The 17,648-nt window shown below is 48.4% G+C and overlaps 1 protein-coding gene and 1 long non-coding RNA gene across 10 annotated transcripts in view; one reads left to right on the top strand and one right to left on the bottom strand.

The window, feature by feature from the left end:
• Nucleotides 1-17,648, bottom strand: part of LOC123591471 — a 107,841-nt gene that overhangs the window by 18,050 nt on the left and 72,143 nt on the right. For 7 of the 9 annotated variants that reach the window (XR_006709347.1, XR_006709349.1, XR_006709353.1 and 4 more), the window contains 3 exons: nucleotides 3,498-3,699; nucleotides 2,733-2,906; nucleotides 1,876-2,239 (listed from right to left, as the gene is read on the bottom strand). This is a non-coding gene — a long non-coding RNA (uncharacterized LOC123591471). The remainder of the gene's footprint in view (nucleotides 1-1,875; nucleotides 2,240-2,732; nucleotides 2,907-3,497; nucleotides 3,700-17,648) is intronic. The other 2 variants (XR_006709348.1, XR_006709350.1) reach the window with 2 other exon arrangements.
• Nucleotides 1-17,648, top strand: part of CACNG2 (calcium voltage-gated channel auxiliary subunit gamma 2) — a 108,127-nt gene that overhangs the window by 47,415 nt on the left and 43,064 nt on the right. The window lies entirely within an intron of this gene.

The following is a 17,648-nucleotide window of genomic DNA, read 5'->3' as shown; positions in this document are numbered from 1 at the left end:
CTTATTTCTGCCATTATGACAACAGGAAATGGGTACGAGATTATCAGGTTAGTTTAGCCCGGGCCGTCTCAAACCTGGGACCTAACAGCTCTGGTTTTCCCATTCTTTTGGGATGTCTTGGGCCTAGGAGCTGATGAATGTCATACCCACTGTTATTTTCCCACTTCACATGGATGTGCCTCTCTTTTTTTCCTCCCAGATCTCTGGCAGGAGACCATCTCCCAGGGCAATTAGGCTTTTGCTCAAGGGCCATTCATGTACTTTTTCAGTTTGCCCTGGGGGAGAGACAGTGAAGTGGTCGACCCTGAATAACACAGGTTTGAACTGTGTGGGTCCACTTACGTACACACACACACACACACACACACACACACACACACAGTACATGTATGTATACACACATACACAGTACAGCATTGTAAGTGTATTTTCTCTTCCTTAGGATTTTCTTAACATTTTCTTTTCTTTAACATTTTCATTTCTCTAACATATTCCTCTTCTAGGAATACAGTATATAATACATATGACATACAAACTGTGTTAATCAACTGTTTATGTTATCAGTGAGGCTTCCAGTCAACAGTAGACTATTAGTCGTTAAGTTTCTGGGGAGTCGAAAGGTATACTCAGGTTTTTGACTGCGTGGTTCAAGGGCCAACCGTCTGTGGTTAAGGGCACTGGTTCTGAAGTTAGACTGCCTGAAAATTCACCTCACCTCTGCCACTTCCCAGATAAGATCTTGGGAAAGGTACACAGCTTTTGAAGCCCCAGTTTTTTCCATCTGTACAATGGGGTTAAGATGAATGATAGTTGAGTCAAAGGATCGTTCTAAGGCTTAAATAAGGTCATATGATTAGATAATGGATTTTATTATAAGAAATGGGGAAAGTACTGATATCCCTTTCTGAACAAATGAGACTCGTGTGACGGATATACTTTCCCTCTCTACCTTGGCGTCAGGGAGCTTCAGACCAAAGCTCCCACTTGGCATTGGCAGCTCGATAGGACCCTATGAATTGCCTAGTGGTATTTCTTCTCCTCTGATGCTGACCTTCCCTTCTCATTGACATATTATTTGATCCTGATATTTTTTTTTTTTGTAATTTTATTGTCTGTGTCATTTCAGGTCACTGCATAAGATAGGTAGACAAATGTGGATCGTTAGAATATAAGTCACAAGTGAGCAAAGAGTTTGGTCTGGTTTGTTTGTTGCTATACCCACAAAAGACTGGGACAGTACAAGTCAGTCACATCTGTCCATAACTGATGCTTGGAGTAATCCCTTTACTTGGAGATACTATGGTGACTAACCGAGTAGCTTTGCATCAGCGCTGAGTTAGCTGGCTGCTACAAGTTCACTAATTATCTATGATTCTAAGAGCTCTTGCCAGGAGACGTTTCAGTGATGATGCTGTTTACAGTGCAGTCTACCTTTCTCGAGTTGTCTAAGGGCAGAAAATGAGGAAGCGGGATGGGAGGCTGGTCAGAGAAATTTCTCCTTATCAATATAACTAATCTTGGGATCTCAGCTGGTGCAGACCTCTTCCCAAAAAAAGCTAGCAGGGTTTGACCAATGGGATAGAAACAAGAGTAGTAAAATTAGTTGCAAAAACATGCCCTTCTGACTCAGAGACCCAGTGTGTGGGCAGAGCTGGGCCGGCTCCTGTGCCGGGGGAGATCCCCTGGGAAGGGCTGGATCCTTCCCTGTGACACAGTGAAAGGCTTCAGTGCTGTTGCTATTTGTGACAGATTATTAGACAATATGAATGCACCAGGGGGATGGGAGTGCGGGGAGAGACTTGGTCGAATCAGATCACAGCAGCTCACACTGCCTCCAAACCCTCATCAGCCAAATTCAACTCCAATTTAACTTACATTTCCTGAGTGCTTACTATACGCCGCGGCCAGGGAATTGCCGGATGCCGCAGGTTTCCAGGCATTTGTCTGTAAGAAAACAGAAAAAAAAAAAAAAATGGAAAAGATGCTCACACATTTCTCTCTCTCCTTCACTTTCTCCCCTCGGTCTGTTGGCCTTGCCCTTAAGATTTTAACACCCTCCCAAGTAGGAATCAGCTTCCCTTCTGATTTTTGGAAGGCATCCAGCCTGCTCTCTTCTCTCTCTCTGCAGGGCATCATACACACAGCAATTCCAGCCAGGCAGGGAGCGCTTTTCTCTCCCCCACTTCAGGAAATCTTCCAGCTCTGGTCTTGTTACAAGAATCCTGCATTTGAAGTCTCCCTGGGAATAAACACACGTTTCTGATAACTCTAAAGATTAAGCCAATGAAATAAAAATTCATTTTTGAGACATAAACTGTAAATGACCGGGATTTTGCACGGAAATATTGGCACTTTGGTGGAGGCACGGCGGCCCTCAAGTTGATGGTCGTTTGCTGCAACGTGCCAGGCAGTCCTGCGGTCGTTCAACAGACAAGACATCATCAAATACCACATCTGAATTCTGTTCAGATTATTAGAATGAAAAGGGTAATTCAATTCAATTGCCTGGAGAATCATCCTACACAGGCATAAACAAAGCTGGCCAGAGGCAAAACTGCTTAGCAAGGGAAGAGTGGCTGGGGCCCTCGGCCTGCCTTCCTCCCCACCCCCCAGCTTAGTCCTCCCCTCTGCAGGAATCCCGGGTGAATTGAAATCAACGTGTTGCCCCTCCCAAGGGTATTTGCTTTTCCAGTGTTCTTTCTAGTTTGATAATGAAGGGATTAAAAACTCACCTTTATCAAACACCTACAATGGACCAGGCCCATTTTCACAATGTTAATCCCTGGACACACTCTACACTTGTTCATTCAAAAACTACTATCTACACCCAGCCAGGCACTGTGCCGGGTGCCGGAGATCCAGCAGAGATCAAAGAGTCGGATCCTCCCCTCTCTGGGCTCTGCAGCCTGATGAGAAGAAAAAAAAAAAAGCAATAGACTAACAAATACATAAACGTTTGTCAAGCCCTGATAAGTGCTGTGCAGAAATATCCAGCAGGGGAAGGGGACAGGGAGCGCCCAAAAGGAAATGCCGTGAGAGATAGGGTGGCCGCGCGGGGACTCTCAGAGGAGGGGACAGTTGGGCAGGATGAATGAGCTATGCTGCTATCTGGGGGAAACACAATCCAGGCTGAGGGCCCGGGAACAGCATGAGCAAAGGCCCTGGGGTGTTCCCAGCAGGAGGCACATGGGAGGGAGCCGAGTGAATGGGAGAGACGTGCTTTGTAGGCCAGGATGAGAGTTACCCACTCGGGGATATTGGAAGCCACTGGAGGGTCTAAGGAAAGCAGCGACATTGGAAGTTCATTGACTTGGGTTTTCAGAGCAAGCTTCTGAAAGCTATATAGGGACAAACTATATGGGGAAAGCTATATGGTGCCTATATGGGGACAAACAGGGAGACAGAGGCCCGTCAGGAGACAGCAGCAGTAACCAGTCACTGAGGTGGCCTGGACAAGAGCGAACCAGGGGAGGTGATGCTGAGATGTCAGGTCCTACCCTCTCTTGTGGAGACGGGGGTCCCGGTCCAGCAAGTGAGGAAACAGAAGTGCAGTGAGGGTAGGTAATTACCCATGGCCGGGTGATTGCTGAGAGTCCCACAGGCTGCCCATTGCAGAGGCCTGGCTCTCTTTACTCTGCCACAAGCTTCTCTGTTGCCACGCAGTGAAAGGTACTGCTCCCTGGCAAAGGCATTTGAGTCCTCAGAGAGCAGAAAGAGGGATTTAGGGAGGCTGGCGATTTTTCTGGGCCCTTGTCATCTCACTCCAGCCTTTGCTTCAGCGGGGTTCCACCAAGTCTTAATCATAATGGTCAACACGTACCATGTTAGCACTCTGGACGTGGCAGTGTTCTAAGGGCTCCCCCCTTGTTATTGCAACTATCCCCATAATAGCTCCCAGGAAGGAACTACCATTATCATTCCCATTTTACAGATCGGGAAACTGAGGCTGAGCTGTGTTCATCAGTCCAAGATGACAGAGCTGGAATGTAGATCCCGGCGGTGAGGTTCCCAGAGCCCCAACCCTTCAATATCCTGCCACTTCTTCCTTGAAGAGATGTTTACTTTGCAGTGTTTTTCTACTGAATCGTGGGCTTAGAGACTGAAGTTCACACCACTGATACACGTTGAAACTGGCCCCCACTGACATGACCTTGGGGCACATTGGAGAGAGTGTCCACCAGGGCCCCTCCTCAAGGGCGCTGCCAGGATGGAGGCCACATGAGGTGGCCTCCGGGTCCCCATCCATCTCCAAGTCATTGCTAAGTCTCGTATCCTTGCCTTGCCCGTCCTGGGTACAAGTCTCCCGGAGGTTGGGAGGGGAGAGTGGTGATCAATAGAACCACAGCCGCCAGCTCCTAATTTCATTGGATGGATGACAGAGATGCTTCCAATCCTCCTTTCTTCCGAGTTTTGAGAGGAGAGGGGAAACAGAGGTATAGGCTTGGCAGCTGGGTCGGGGTGGGGGGGGGAAGGGGACAGCATGGGAACAGGGACGAGAGTGGGGGAGGCGTGGTGCATTCAGGCTTTCCAAAGACAAACTGAACTATTCTCAGAAGGGAAGGTGGTGTGCGCCCCCCCCTCCACCCCCGGGAGAGAGATATGAGGAGATGCTCATTTTCAAAACACCGCAATCCAGATCCCCCCCAAAAGTCCCTCTGTTGTCACACAACAAGCCCCCACCTCTACCCACCCTGCCTCAAAGGCACTTCATCATGTATTAGAGCCTCTCTAATTCCCCTCCCCCCTCACCAGGTAGATGACCTGGCTCCCCCTTCATGCCCCACCCAGCTAATAAAAATAAAAATAACATCTTCTCTTTATTGAGCTCTGCTTTTACACACTTTAGCTCATTCGTGTTCGCATCAGAATAGCCCTGCAAGATGTGTCTGCTTATCTCCATTTTACAGAGGAGCCGCCCGCACAGAGCTCAGAGAAGTGAAGTGACAAGTGACTTGCCCAAGGTCACACACTGAGTAACTGGAGGACCAGTCACCCACACCTGACTCAGCTCAGGCTCTGTCTCCACCGCCCCGCCCTATCCCCAAGTTACTAAGTTACTGGAGGGCTGGCAACTTTTCTTGTTCAGTTTTGCATCCCCAGCATCCAGTTGGTACTAAGTAAATATTGATGGAAATGACACATGGATGAATAAATGGATGAAAACTGCCTTAGAATGAACTGGCTGATATAAATATGCCACATGCACTTACATTGTCAGAGACCATGCCAACAGTTTTTGAGAACCATTTATTCATTCAACAAATACAAAATGTGCTTATTGGAAATGCACTGAGTGCCGGGCAATGTGTTTGATGCGGGGAGATTGTGGGAACAGAGCCATCCTGGTCCCTAACCTCCAGGAGCTCATAAAACAGAGGGAGAGGAAAGACCAAGACCAAAGCAAGCAGCCAGCAAAGTCACAGAAGAAAAAAATATTTGCAAATAATTAACAAGCGAAGAAGGGAGAGTGGGGACACTAAGGAGAGGGCTTTGGTAGACAGGAACGTTCTCTGAGGAAGAAACGTTCAAGGTTGACTAGAAGTCACCCAGGAAAAAGTCAGGGAAGAGTTTCAGGCAGAATGAATGGCATATGTGAGGGCCCAAAGGCAGGATTAAGTGCGTAGAGCCTTCCAGAAAGTACAGGAAGACTATGTGGGTAGGGCCAAGGGTCCAGAGATGGAAGGAGACATGGGGCGGGGTGGGGGTGGGGAGGCCTTTCAGGCCTTGTTAAGTATTTTGGAATCCAGCCTCATGGCAATGGCAACCCTTCGAGGGATGGGAAGCATACAAGTGACATCCTGAGGTCTGTTGCCGCTCGGTAGGCAAAGGGGAGCAGAGAAGGAGCAGAGAAGCTGGTTAGGAGGCTGCAGTCATGCAGATAAGGGTGGCTTGGAACAGAAGTGTTAGGAAGTGGATGCATTTGAGAGCTCTTTTGGAAGCAGGAAACTGAGCAAAGGAAACTATATGGACCTAACTGGGCCGTGTCCACAAATGCACCCATGATGTAGTCAGGGCAGTGGGGGCCTGAAAACAGATAAGATTCTAATCCATAATCTATCTTTTATGACTGTGTCGCCAGGCCATCCAATCTGCTGGAGCCTCAGTTTCCTCATCCGGAAAACGAGGCGTCCCAGGAATGTTGTTGCTGAGACGATGCATGCCACGGTGTGGGGCATGGTGATCTTCTCCCTTTGCCACCTCCAGATACTGGTGGTCCGACTTCCCCACTGCCCTCCTGAATACCGGGCTCTACTGCCCCAGTAAACATTTTTTCAAGAAGGAATTAATCTCCAAGTATTCCATGCCAAAAGAAAAGTGCAGAATAGCCTTGCAATAGTCTGTCAGCCTCACGCCACTAATACTTATCACGGCCACGGCGCCTCAGTACTTTACCAGTAACTCAATTACCAGTCCCTGGGCGCCTCCCGGCACAAAGCCTTTCCCGTGGGTCCCCACTGCCTTCCTGAGAAGCCCCGGACACAAGTCAATTCCTTGGCCCTAATGAGAGCTTTTCAACACCTGACAGTAGCCATGGGGCGTGTGCTAAGTACAGCCGTCAGGCCACCCCGGCTGCCTCCCAACCTCCCAAGACAGGGGGTCCTGGCCAGCCGGGAGGTGCCACGTGGGCTCTGGCATCAGGGCCTCACACAGCAGATGTTGCCGCCTTCAAAGCCGGGCCAATTATGATGTTAACGCCCTGGACATTAATCCCTGGGTCCTTGCCAGCCAGGACCTGCTCTGCTCTCTGGTTGAATAGCACAGGTCCTCTGGGGGTGGGGGTGGGGGGCGGCAGGGATGAAGGAAGGGTCTTGGGAAAGTCGCACTTTCAACTGCTCAGATTCAAAGCCCGACTTCCCCTCTGCATCACACCCAAGGCCTGAAGGTGTCCAAGTATTTTAGCAGCATGAACGCCAGCCCCCGTCACCACGGGGCAGTCAGCAAGGACTGTTATTAAAACTGAGACCCAGAAAATGAAATGTCTTCCTCAAGGAAATAAAACACATTCGCGGGAGTTCCCTGAAGACAGATTTGCTCTCCTGATACCCAGATTTCTGAAATGTGTTCAACAAATGGCAAGCTCCGGGGAGCAGGGGAAAGAGCACAGTGTCCAGCACATGGTAAATATTTTTGGCACGAAATGACTAGCCCTGGTTCAAACTCGGTATCAGAACTACGTTCCATGGTCTCACACTCAGTTGTAGAAAGGGAGATACCCACGCTGCATCATCAGTGACAAATGTTTTTTAACACCTGGCTTCTCACCATCCAGAAGGCCCCTGAGCCACCTTTTCCTTGGCCCAGGCTGCGTGTAAGCTACAAAGCAGGTCCCAGAGGAACCTGACCTAGATGCAGAACCATGGACAGCTACCTTGAGGTGATGGGTCCAGGGCATCTGGAGGATATGCCAAAGGCGAGCCTGGCAATTGTGCGTTCGGAGGCGGGGGAGTGGGTTTGGACAGTGCATTCGGACCAGAGAGAAGAGCTGAGCAATGGCCCGTGGCTGGACTGTGGGGAAGGAGTTGAGAGGAACAGCAGGACAAGAAGGTGGAGAGACAGGCAAGGCTCAGACAAGGAGGTACGGGCGGCCCAAGTGAGGGATTTGGGTCTTTGTTCTAAAAGCAGTGGTGAGGGTGGGGGGCCACCTGGGTGGCTTAGTCAGTTAAGCAACTGACTCTTGATTTTTTCAGCTCAGGTCATGATCTCCCAGTTCTTGAGTTTGAGCCCTGCATCAGGCTCTGCACTGACAGTGCGGAGCCTGCTTGGGATTCTCTGTCTCTCTGCCCCACCTCCTTCCCTCTCTCTCAAAATAAATAAATAAACTTCAAAAAATAAAAGCAGGGGGAAGTCACTGAGGAGTTTCAGGGTGAGGAAATAGCTGGGGTGAATACTCAGAGATGAGGTGGAAAAGACTGGAGAAGAGCTGAGGCTGCCTGCAGGAGGACAGGTGAGCCACAGTCCAGGCACATAGAAATGACAGCTCAGCCCGGGGGGGGGGGGGGGGCGGCCGGCGGCAGAGATAAAGAGAAGAGGATGGCTTTAAAAGAGATGTCTAGAATCCTGATTCTCACAACTTCTTCATCACAAAGATGACAAGGCAGGAGATGCCAGACGGCGGAGGGGCCTGGCAGAGGGGTGGGGACAGTGTGTGACTCCTAAGCTTAGGCTGGAGACACTGAGTCTGAGATGTCTTGGAGACACCCAAACGGAGACACCCTGTGGGCAGCTAGAGATATAGGAGTGGAGTTGGGGGCAGTCAGGTCCAAAGTCATAGATGGAATAGCCACCCTATGCAGGCGGAAACGATGAAGTTTCACAGGGACAGAGTACATCAAAAGGAGGAGCCCTGATCTGCCTCAGCCGTTTCCCACTACTTCACATCTGGGTCGCTTCTGATCATTTGACATTTTAAGTGTCCCAGTAATGAACACCCTTGTCCTAATTTACAGCTTTTCCATATTCTAGGTTACTTTTCTAATAGCCTACCTTGCTAACATGGCTAGCAACGGATAAGTGCTAAGAGACTGAATATCTCATGTGTCTGAAATGAAACAGAAATTTTTTAGTCGACCACAATTTGTGGTGGCCCATGTAACCAATCTCTCCTGATTCCTGCTGATTTGTTAAGTCTTCCCTAACGAGCCCAACCAAAGGGAACTTCTTCCGCTGAATTCTAATGGCTGATCCTAGAGACACTCCATTCTTGTCCTCCAGAGGTCTGATATTTTAGGATCTACGTAGTCCCCCTTCCCTGTGGGGACACGTTCCAAGACACCCAGTAGATGCCTGCAACTGCAGACAGTACCGAACCCTCTATATACTATGTTTTTTCCTGTCCCTACATACCTATGATAAAGTTCAACTTATAAATTAGGCACCTAAGGGACACCCAGCTGGCTCAGTCGGTGGAGCGTGAGACTCCTGATCTTGGGGTGGTGAGCTCGAGCCCCACGCTGGGCACAGAGGTTGCTCAAAATAAATAAATATATATATTAAAACCTTTTTAAAATGTAAATAAATAAATTAGGCACCATAAGAGATTAACAGCAATGACTAATAATATAGAACAGTCATAGCAATCTACAATATATAGGACAGTAAGTTACACGAATGGGGTCTCTCTCTCTCTCTCTCTCTCTCTCTCTCTCTCAAAACATCTTATTGTCCTGTAGTCGCCCTTCTTTTTGTGATGACATGAGATGATAAATTGCCTACTTGATGAGGTGAAGTGTGGTGAAGGACACAGGCATGTGACACAGCGTTAGGCTATCACTGACCTGACATGCCGTCCGTGTACATCCAGACCGAGGTCGACAGCGGGTCACAGAAACCGCAGAGAGCAAAACCGCGCATAAGGGGAGACTACTGTGTATATACTTGGAGCGTAACTGTTTTTCCTCGTCGTCCGTGCCTAGAACTCGAGAGCCGGGACTATGTTTTATACTTCTTGATACTCCCCCCAGGGCCAACAAAACCCTCTGAGGGCCAACGTGGGATGGCCACGTAGATGAACTAGGCAAGAGGATCGTAAGAACCAGTATCGATCCCTTGCTGCACATCAAGACGTGTTCTGGGAGCTTCAAACACAAAACGTATTTCAAGTCTCCAAAAACAAAAATGTTTCTCCTCATTTATTAGGGAAGTAGTATCTGAGAGGACAACTGAACCCCCAAATCCCAGGGGCAGGAAACACAGAAGTGTCTTTCTCGTTGACACCTGGTTTCTCAGTCACTCAAAGTCCCAAACAGGCGGCTCTCCTAGAGGCACTGATGCAGGGACCTATGCCTTCTGGTCTTGTGGCTCCACCGTCCCTGGCACATGGCTTCTGGAGTTCCCAGGCTCCTCTGCCTCAGGCCAGAAGGGCAAAGAGCATGACAGAGAGCCCTTGAGAGGTTCTTACGGGCTACGCTCAGAAGCAACACACATGGCATTCATCACGTTCCTCGGCCCAGAACTCAGGCACGCGATCATACCCAGCTGCGAGGAAGGCTCAGAAATGCAGTCGGGCTGAGTGCTGGGCTCCTGGGAAAACAGATGGGATGGTTCATAGCAGTCTCTGCCACATGACAGGAGAAACCAGAGCCCAGAGATGTTAAGTAACTTACCTGATGTCACACAGCAGAGCTAGGATACATACTCCGGTCTGTGTCACTCCAAAGTCCATGCTTTCTCTACTACACCCCACTGATCGACAACGGTCATGGGGGTGCTGTCCTTCGGGGCCTCTGAGATGCATCTGCCTGAATCACCTTGGCAATTGTTCGATTCCACTTATAACCTAACTTCACACTGCTAGCGAGCATGACAGGTTCACCCTAAAACCGACTTTCAGATATATTTTCCAGACACATCTTCTGTGTCTTCCAAAGATGCTCCCAGTGCCCTTCTTCAACAAGTCAATCAATTCTCTGACATGCCCTCACATTAGGTAGGCACATTCCTGTTCTGAAGTCTATGCCTCATAAACTTGACATATTCAGATGCCATGGCTTTTATCGTGAGTAAATTAAAGCTCTTAAAACGTCAGAATGTCTCTGTTTCATTTGACGTTCCCACCATAGGTCAGACGACTGCTTCCAAAACAGACATGTCTAAGTGGCTGTCTAACCATATCGCTCAGGACGGCTTTTTAGGAAGTACAGGATGCCCAGCAGTGCGGTGATCTGAGGCCCCTGAGCGTCAGTAATTCTGTTTGGAGCTGTTCCCATGTAAGCCATTTACAGAGCATCCACTGGACTTGGAAAACCAAGAGGGATGTCGGGAAGTCAACTGGCGCTCCCTCTTTGCACGCATATATAGTAGAATCTTAAAGTTGGGGAAAATAATGACATTGGTAATGGCTATAGCCATAATCCTCAGTGAACGCGTTCATTCAACAAAGATTTACTGAGAGCCCATTTTGTGCCACACGCCATTTCAGAAGCTGGAGATTCTGTGCCTAAAACAAGATCTCTGACCTCAAGGAGGTGACATTCTAATGGGGGAGATGTACGAATAAATATATAATGCATTAAGCAGTGCTGAGCGCTGTGACAGCAGGTTCAGGAGAGAGGATGAAGCCTGATGGTAGGTTATCCAGGGTGCTGGGGAGGGTTTCTCTGAAACAGTGACATTGGAACAAGGACCTGAGACAAGTGAGGTAGGGAGACGCCATGCCAGAGGGGACAGTAAGTGTGGAGGCTTGAACAGAGAGGGTGCAGGGCATTTTCCTGAAACGGCAAGGAGTTCTGGTGAGCCGGGGGACAATGGTAGGAGGCAGCAGAGGAAACTGGGAGGGGCAGATTGGCAGAGGCTGATGGCCCACGGTAAGGGCGTTGGGCTTTCTGCTTCGGCTGAGATGAGACCACTTGAGGGGTGAGATGCTAGAGGTGGGGGCTTGAGGATCGAGTCCCAGGGCGCTCTACCTCTTAGCATCTAGAAGATGATGAGGAGCCAACAAAGACAGAAAGGAGTTGCCACAGGGGCAGGAAGAGAACCAAACTTGGGGTCAGGGATGCCAAAGGCAAGTGAGGAAATTCAAGGAGAGTGATGGGCCAGTTCAAGAGCCCAGTGATTGGTCAAGGAAGATGTGAACAAACTGTCAGATCTGACAAGGAGAGCTCACTGGTAACCACGTCCGTGAGCAGAGGATGCTGACAATAAGGAAGTCTCCTTATGAGAGCGGGGCACCTGGGTGGCTCAGTCGGTTAAGTGATCAACTCTTGGTTTCAGCTCAGGTCATGATCTCACGGTCCCGTGAGTTTGAGCCCTAAGACGGGCTCTGTGCTGACATCTTGGAGATTGCTTGGGATACTTTCTCCCTCTCTCTCTGCCCCTCCCCGCTCATACAGGCTCTCTCTCTCTCTCTCTCTCTCAAAAATAAATAAACATTTTTAAAAGTTATAATAGAATACTTTTTTTAAAAAGCCTTATGGGAGACAGATGGAGAGAGAATGGGAAGAAGGGGGACCTCCCCCTCCTCCCTCTCCCCCTTCCCTGCCCCACTACTATTTTCCAGGCACAGTACAAGCCCGTTATAGGAGCTTCCAATTTAATTCACAGGACCACCTTGGGGGAGGGAGGGGACTGGTTTTCTGCGCTTCCCAAAGAGGCTCAGGGAGAGAAAGAATTCAGCTCCTAAGTGTGAAATCTGGACTTGGCCTTTGTGGGTGCCAGACCCCAAAGCTCCCATCTTCTTTCCTCTGGGCTAGTCTCCATCTCTTAGAGGTCGTCTGGGGCAACGAACACAAAATGAATTTCCACTTTTAAAAAAATCTCAGAAAATAGGTCATTCAGCTTCTCTTTGAACAGTGTCTGAATCATTCTAATGATTAGCATCTCTCCTTCAGATTTTTAATTAAAGAGGTTCCATAAGCCACCCCTACACTACCACACCACGGAGCACTCTTCAAGGAAGTTTTTCCTTCCACTACTCCACTTCTCTCCCTGTTAAAAAAAAAAAAATTTTTTTAAGTCTTATTTGAATAGGAAAACAATCCTATTCACACCAACCCTCAGGAGTGCGAGCTAGAGTTCTTTTTCCACCTCAGACTCTACCCTGAGCTCCAGGCCCACACGGAATGCCCACGTGCCTGCTGGAAATCTCCACCGGATGTCCCACTGGCCCTTGTATCTGTCCAGATGCTCCGGGCTGCCATTAAGGAAATGCAAACAGGCTGCACGACATGCAAACAGCTTCCTCACATAACTGGGCAGCTCCAGCCTGTCTGCCTGGGTCTCAATATCCTCAGAGAGGTGGCTAGACAGCTGCAGTGATTTGGGACTGCACATCCAGGCGACCAGGCTGGGCTGCTTCCAGACACTCTCAGGTGAAAGCAATGAACCTGCTTTCCCAAAAGCCCTCGGAAACCTGTCCCCCCATCCCATTGGCCCAAGTGAGTCACATGACCACTTTCATACTACTCATTGGCGGGGGGGTGAGTTACCTGCCTAGACAGGGGGACCACCCCTGGAGCTGGGCGCTGGGTCAGCCTCCCCTGAAGGACAGGACTGTGCTGAAGGAGGGGCAGGGAAGAAGGAGGAGCCAAATGGCTACGAGGGAAGCAACACACATCTGCGAGTCTATAACTTGACTATACCACACATCTGCGAGTCTGTAACTTGACTATAACACACATCTGCGAGTCTATAACTTAACTCCTCACCTCCTCAACCCTCCCCACGCTCTGTGCTGCATTGCAGTGAACAGAAACCATCCATGAACTCCATGGAACCCATAAAATGAGTGTTCACAATCTACCTCGCACGTCTAATGAGACACTGTGTTCCGCATCTTCTACGCGCTGAATAGCTCAAGAACCTGTCCCTTCTCTCCGTTCCCCCTTACTTCACCTACCGCCAGCTCTACCTGCGCTATTACGACAGCATCTTGACTAATCTCTGCTTCCTGCCACCTCCCCCCAAGCAAACACCTACACTGGAAGCTCATCATCTTTCAAACGATGAAACCAGACAGTGTTAAACCCACCCCCCTCCCCACCGCCCCGGTTGCAAAAGTCTTCATTGACTACCTGAGGCTTTGGTGTTGCATGTGGTGCTCTCATGGGGCCAACGGGATCCTTCAAAACCTCTGCCTGCCCTTCCTGCCATCTCTCATCCCTGTCCATAAACGTGGGTTTATGCCATGCCTGCTGTCCCCCGCTTCAAACAAAACAAACAAACTTCCTCTTCCCCACCTCTATAAATGGCCACCATCTACCCACTGCTCAGGCAAAAGCATCCCAGAAGGTGTCCTTTATTCCTCTTTCCTTCTCCCCTCACTTTTCTAATCCTTCCATAGAAACTGTTGCTTCTACCTCCAGAACATAATCCCAAACTGTCATCTTCTGACCAAGTTCACAACCACGACCTCCACCCAGGCCACCATGGCTTCCCACCAGGGTCTATCACCATAGCTGACCAACTGGTCTACCTACCCACTCACACCCCTTACAAACAATTCTTAAAGTCCTCACAAGGGCCCACAGGCACTACATGATCTGGCCCCTGCTTACCTCTCTGACCACAACACCCCCTTCCCCTTCCACTGTCCCCCTCATTCATTGCCCTTCTTCTGATCCTTGAAGACACCAAGTTGTAACCCTTACACTTGCTGTTCCCGCCTCCTTGGATATTCTTCCCTGGAGCTTTGGACTGATGACTCAAGGCACAGCATGGAAGGCAATCTCTCTGAGATGGTCCTTGGACACCTTCAGGCCCACCACACCCTCAGATCACATTATACTTTCTTATATTTTCACAACACGTTACTCTTTGAAAGCCTCTTTGTGGATTTGTTGCTTACCAGTTCATTGCCTGGTCCCTAGATTATAAGCACTCTGAAGGCAAGGGCATTGTCTGTCTTGTTCACTCAGTTCTTGGGAAAGTGCCTGGAACACAGTAGGAGCTCAATATGTGTCAAATGAATGAATGAACAAATGACTATTGTATCTTTCTTGGCTTATATACTTATCACCCGGCTCCCTTTACCTGCCTAACTTTTTGTGTCTTTCAGATTCAGCTCTGCCAATCATCAGCTCACTCACACACACACACACACACACACACACACACACACACACACACAGTGTTGCTTCTCCTCTCTCTCCCACAATAACAGCCAGCATTTACCTCTATCCCTGTATAGAACACCCTGCACGATGGCTATGGCTCCTCCCTCCATGTTCTGGGGTCCATGGGGATGGGTCTGTGTCCTTCCACTCTGCTTCTCCATCACCCAGTCCATAGCCTGTCCAGAGAAGGCACTCGGTGACTGCCAGGTGAACGAATGAAAGTGTATTCTTCACTGATACTTAGAGCTTTGATTATTCCTTAGAGATAAAACTAGACCTGTATTACCCATTTCTCTCAATCAAATCTCCAAGTTTGAGATTCAGGAGACATCCTAAATTGCCTCCCAAGGTCCCTTTAAGTCTTTACTCTTGCTGTAACAGGCTAACACTTCTCTAAATTATTTGAGAACTGGAGCTTCCCTCAACGTTGTATTTCTGATTGGTTGCTATTTGTTTTGACAGTTGTCGGATTTTTTTATTTATACCAAGCTCTCTCTGGGGTTTAGTTTACTGGACCCTCTCAATATAACACCTAGAAAGAAGAGAAAATGACTTACCTGTAAATCTTTTTTATTGAAGGTGTGCCATAAAACAGACCTCCCTTCACCTCTCCACTCTCCCCTGAGATTTAAGGATTCTTGGTTTTTATTGTTGTCTTTACCACTCATTTGGAAAGGACAGAGCAATGGGAGGCTGGAGAAGCTTGTTAGCTCTACCCAGGAGGGATCTTTGGGCTCACAGTGTCCCTGCCGGTGGCCCCAAACAGTGGGCACTATCGTGGGAGTTTTTGATAGTTTCATACCAGAAACATACACCAAGCTGAGGAAATCTGCTACATGACATACATCCATAGAGCCGAAATTACAGACTATTTTCTCCTACCTGTCCCTTTTGTTTGATTTCTGGCAGATGTCCATGGGTAAAACCACCAGTCTCCCTGGGAAAGCAGAACCCTAACTCTAAATGAGGGCTTTCAGGGCTCCTACAGACAGAATCTTTCTCTTGCTCATTTTAACTGGCATTTCCATTGGAGATGGCTGCAGAGTAGAGGATTTGCAGGAAATGAATATTTCAGAAACTCAGATGAACATTCCCTCAGCCAGTTACTCCCACCTCTTTCTCCAACATCCATCCAGGCTAGAATGTTGATTAAGGTCAACAGGAAATTGCTTAATACCCTGCTTTATTTTGTCTCTGCACATACTAGTCACTGTGTATTTCAAAAACATCTTGTCCCCAAACATCTATCCTTTTTTAAAAATAGCATATTATTCTTTGACTGTATAAGGAAAACATGCCCCTTATAAAAACTAAAGTAATACATGGGCGCCTGGGTGGCTCAGTCAGTTAAACATCTGACTTCGGCTCAGGTCCTGATCTCACAGCTCGTGAGTTCCACCTCCAGAGTTCCACCCCCACATCAGGCTCTATGCTGACAGCTCAGAGCCTGAAGCCTGCTTCCGATTCTTTGCCTCCCTCTCTCTCTGCCCCTCCCCTGCTTGAGCTCTCTCTCTCTCTCTCAAAAATAAATAAACATTCAAAAAAATTTTTTTAAACTTCAGGAATACAGAAAAATATAAAGAAAACAATTAAAATAATTCACATTGATAACATTTTAGGAGGTAACATTTTAAGAGAACTACTGCAAATTCTTTTGTTTTTTCTGTGAATATAGATATACGTCTTTTTTTTCATTTTTATGCTTATTAATTTTTGAGAGAGAGGCACAGAGTGTGAGCAGGGGAGGAGCAGAGAGAGAGGGAGAGAGAGAGTCTGAAGCAGGCTCCAGGCTCTGAGCTGTCAGCACAGAGCCCCAGAGCCTGCTGGGGAGGCGTTGAACCCTTGAACCGTGAGATCATGCCCTGAGCCAAAGTCAGACGCTTAACTGAGCCACTCAGGTGCCCCTAGATACACATCTTAATCCAGGCTCAGATCATGTTGGATGCCCAATTTTACATCCCCTTTTGTCTAAACATCATATCGAAATTTTTCTCATATGGTTCGTTTTTGAAAGCATGACTTTTAATGAGCTAACCATATTTTGCGAGTTTTAAAATTCATCTTAGAGAAAATAAACCCTAAAGGAATTATCAGGTGACATCAACCCAGCTACCCCTAAGTGAGTCCAAAATTCAAAAATCAGAGTTATTCATATTAGCCGTTTTTTGGTGGTCTCCATGGAAACTCGCCAACGGGCAAGACTGAGGTGAATTTAAGGCAGCTAAGCCCTGGAATGCAGAACTCAAAGCCTAGCTTCGGGTCATGGTTCTTTCTAGTCTGTGGAATTTCACTTCCTTTACTCTTCCTTTCTGTGCAGACTAAATTTGTTACCACCAGCATGCCTTGCTTTTAAAATCAGAAATAAATCATAATGCTATTTTCATTTTGGAAGCAAACACCTAGTTACATATTTATCCTGGTTCTATCATTCTCTCTCTCTCTCTCTCTCTCTCTCTCTCTCTCTCTCTCTCTCTCCACACACATACACCCCACAGGAGCCCCACCCTGAGCCCGTTGCCCCTCCCACTTTTCCAGGGGCACAGCCTCCACCCCCACTCATACCTACCCACCCCACCCCCACCCACCGGCCCCAGTCCCCGGGAAGGCAGTAGTGGGTGTGAGGGGCTTTCACCCGATTCCCAGTCCCTTCCCATCCCGCGGCAATCAGCTCATCTCAAGCCTGATGCCAGGAGACAGCACCACTGAGCCGAAAGGAGACTAACTGATGGAAACAGGCTTAGGATGTCAGAAGGGCTGGGTCACTTCCTATCTATGCGGCCCTGGCCAGGTCGTCTACCCTCTCTGAACCTCAGTTTCCCCATCTGTAAAAGGACACCACCTTGCAGAAGTATACCATAATTAAATGAAGTCATATCTGACAAAAGCTTGCACCAAATAAATGCCTTCCTCACACACTCACGGACCATCTTTGGGGCCAGTCCTCCCTCTGGCCAAGGCCAAGGCTGAGATGTCTTAGCTGTAGCTGCAGACTCTTAATCAACTGTAACTTTTCTGCTTGCACAAAGGGGCACCTTTTAACACTGGAGCCAGGAACTCTGGCAAAGGGCTGGGAATCTGGTTTCAAAAGCAAAATAGTGA

This window comes from Leopardus geoffroyi, chromosome B4, assembly GCF_018350155.1.
Source record: "Leopardus geoffroyi isolate Oge1 chromosome B4, O.geoffroyi_Oge1_pat1.0, whole genome shotgun sequence".
Taxonomy (NCBI): Eukaryota; Metazoa; Chordata; class Mammalia; order Carnivora; family Felidae; genus Leopardus; species Leopardus geoffroyi.
This window is presented reverse-complemented; position numbering and strand designations above follow the sequence as displayed.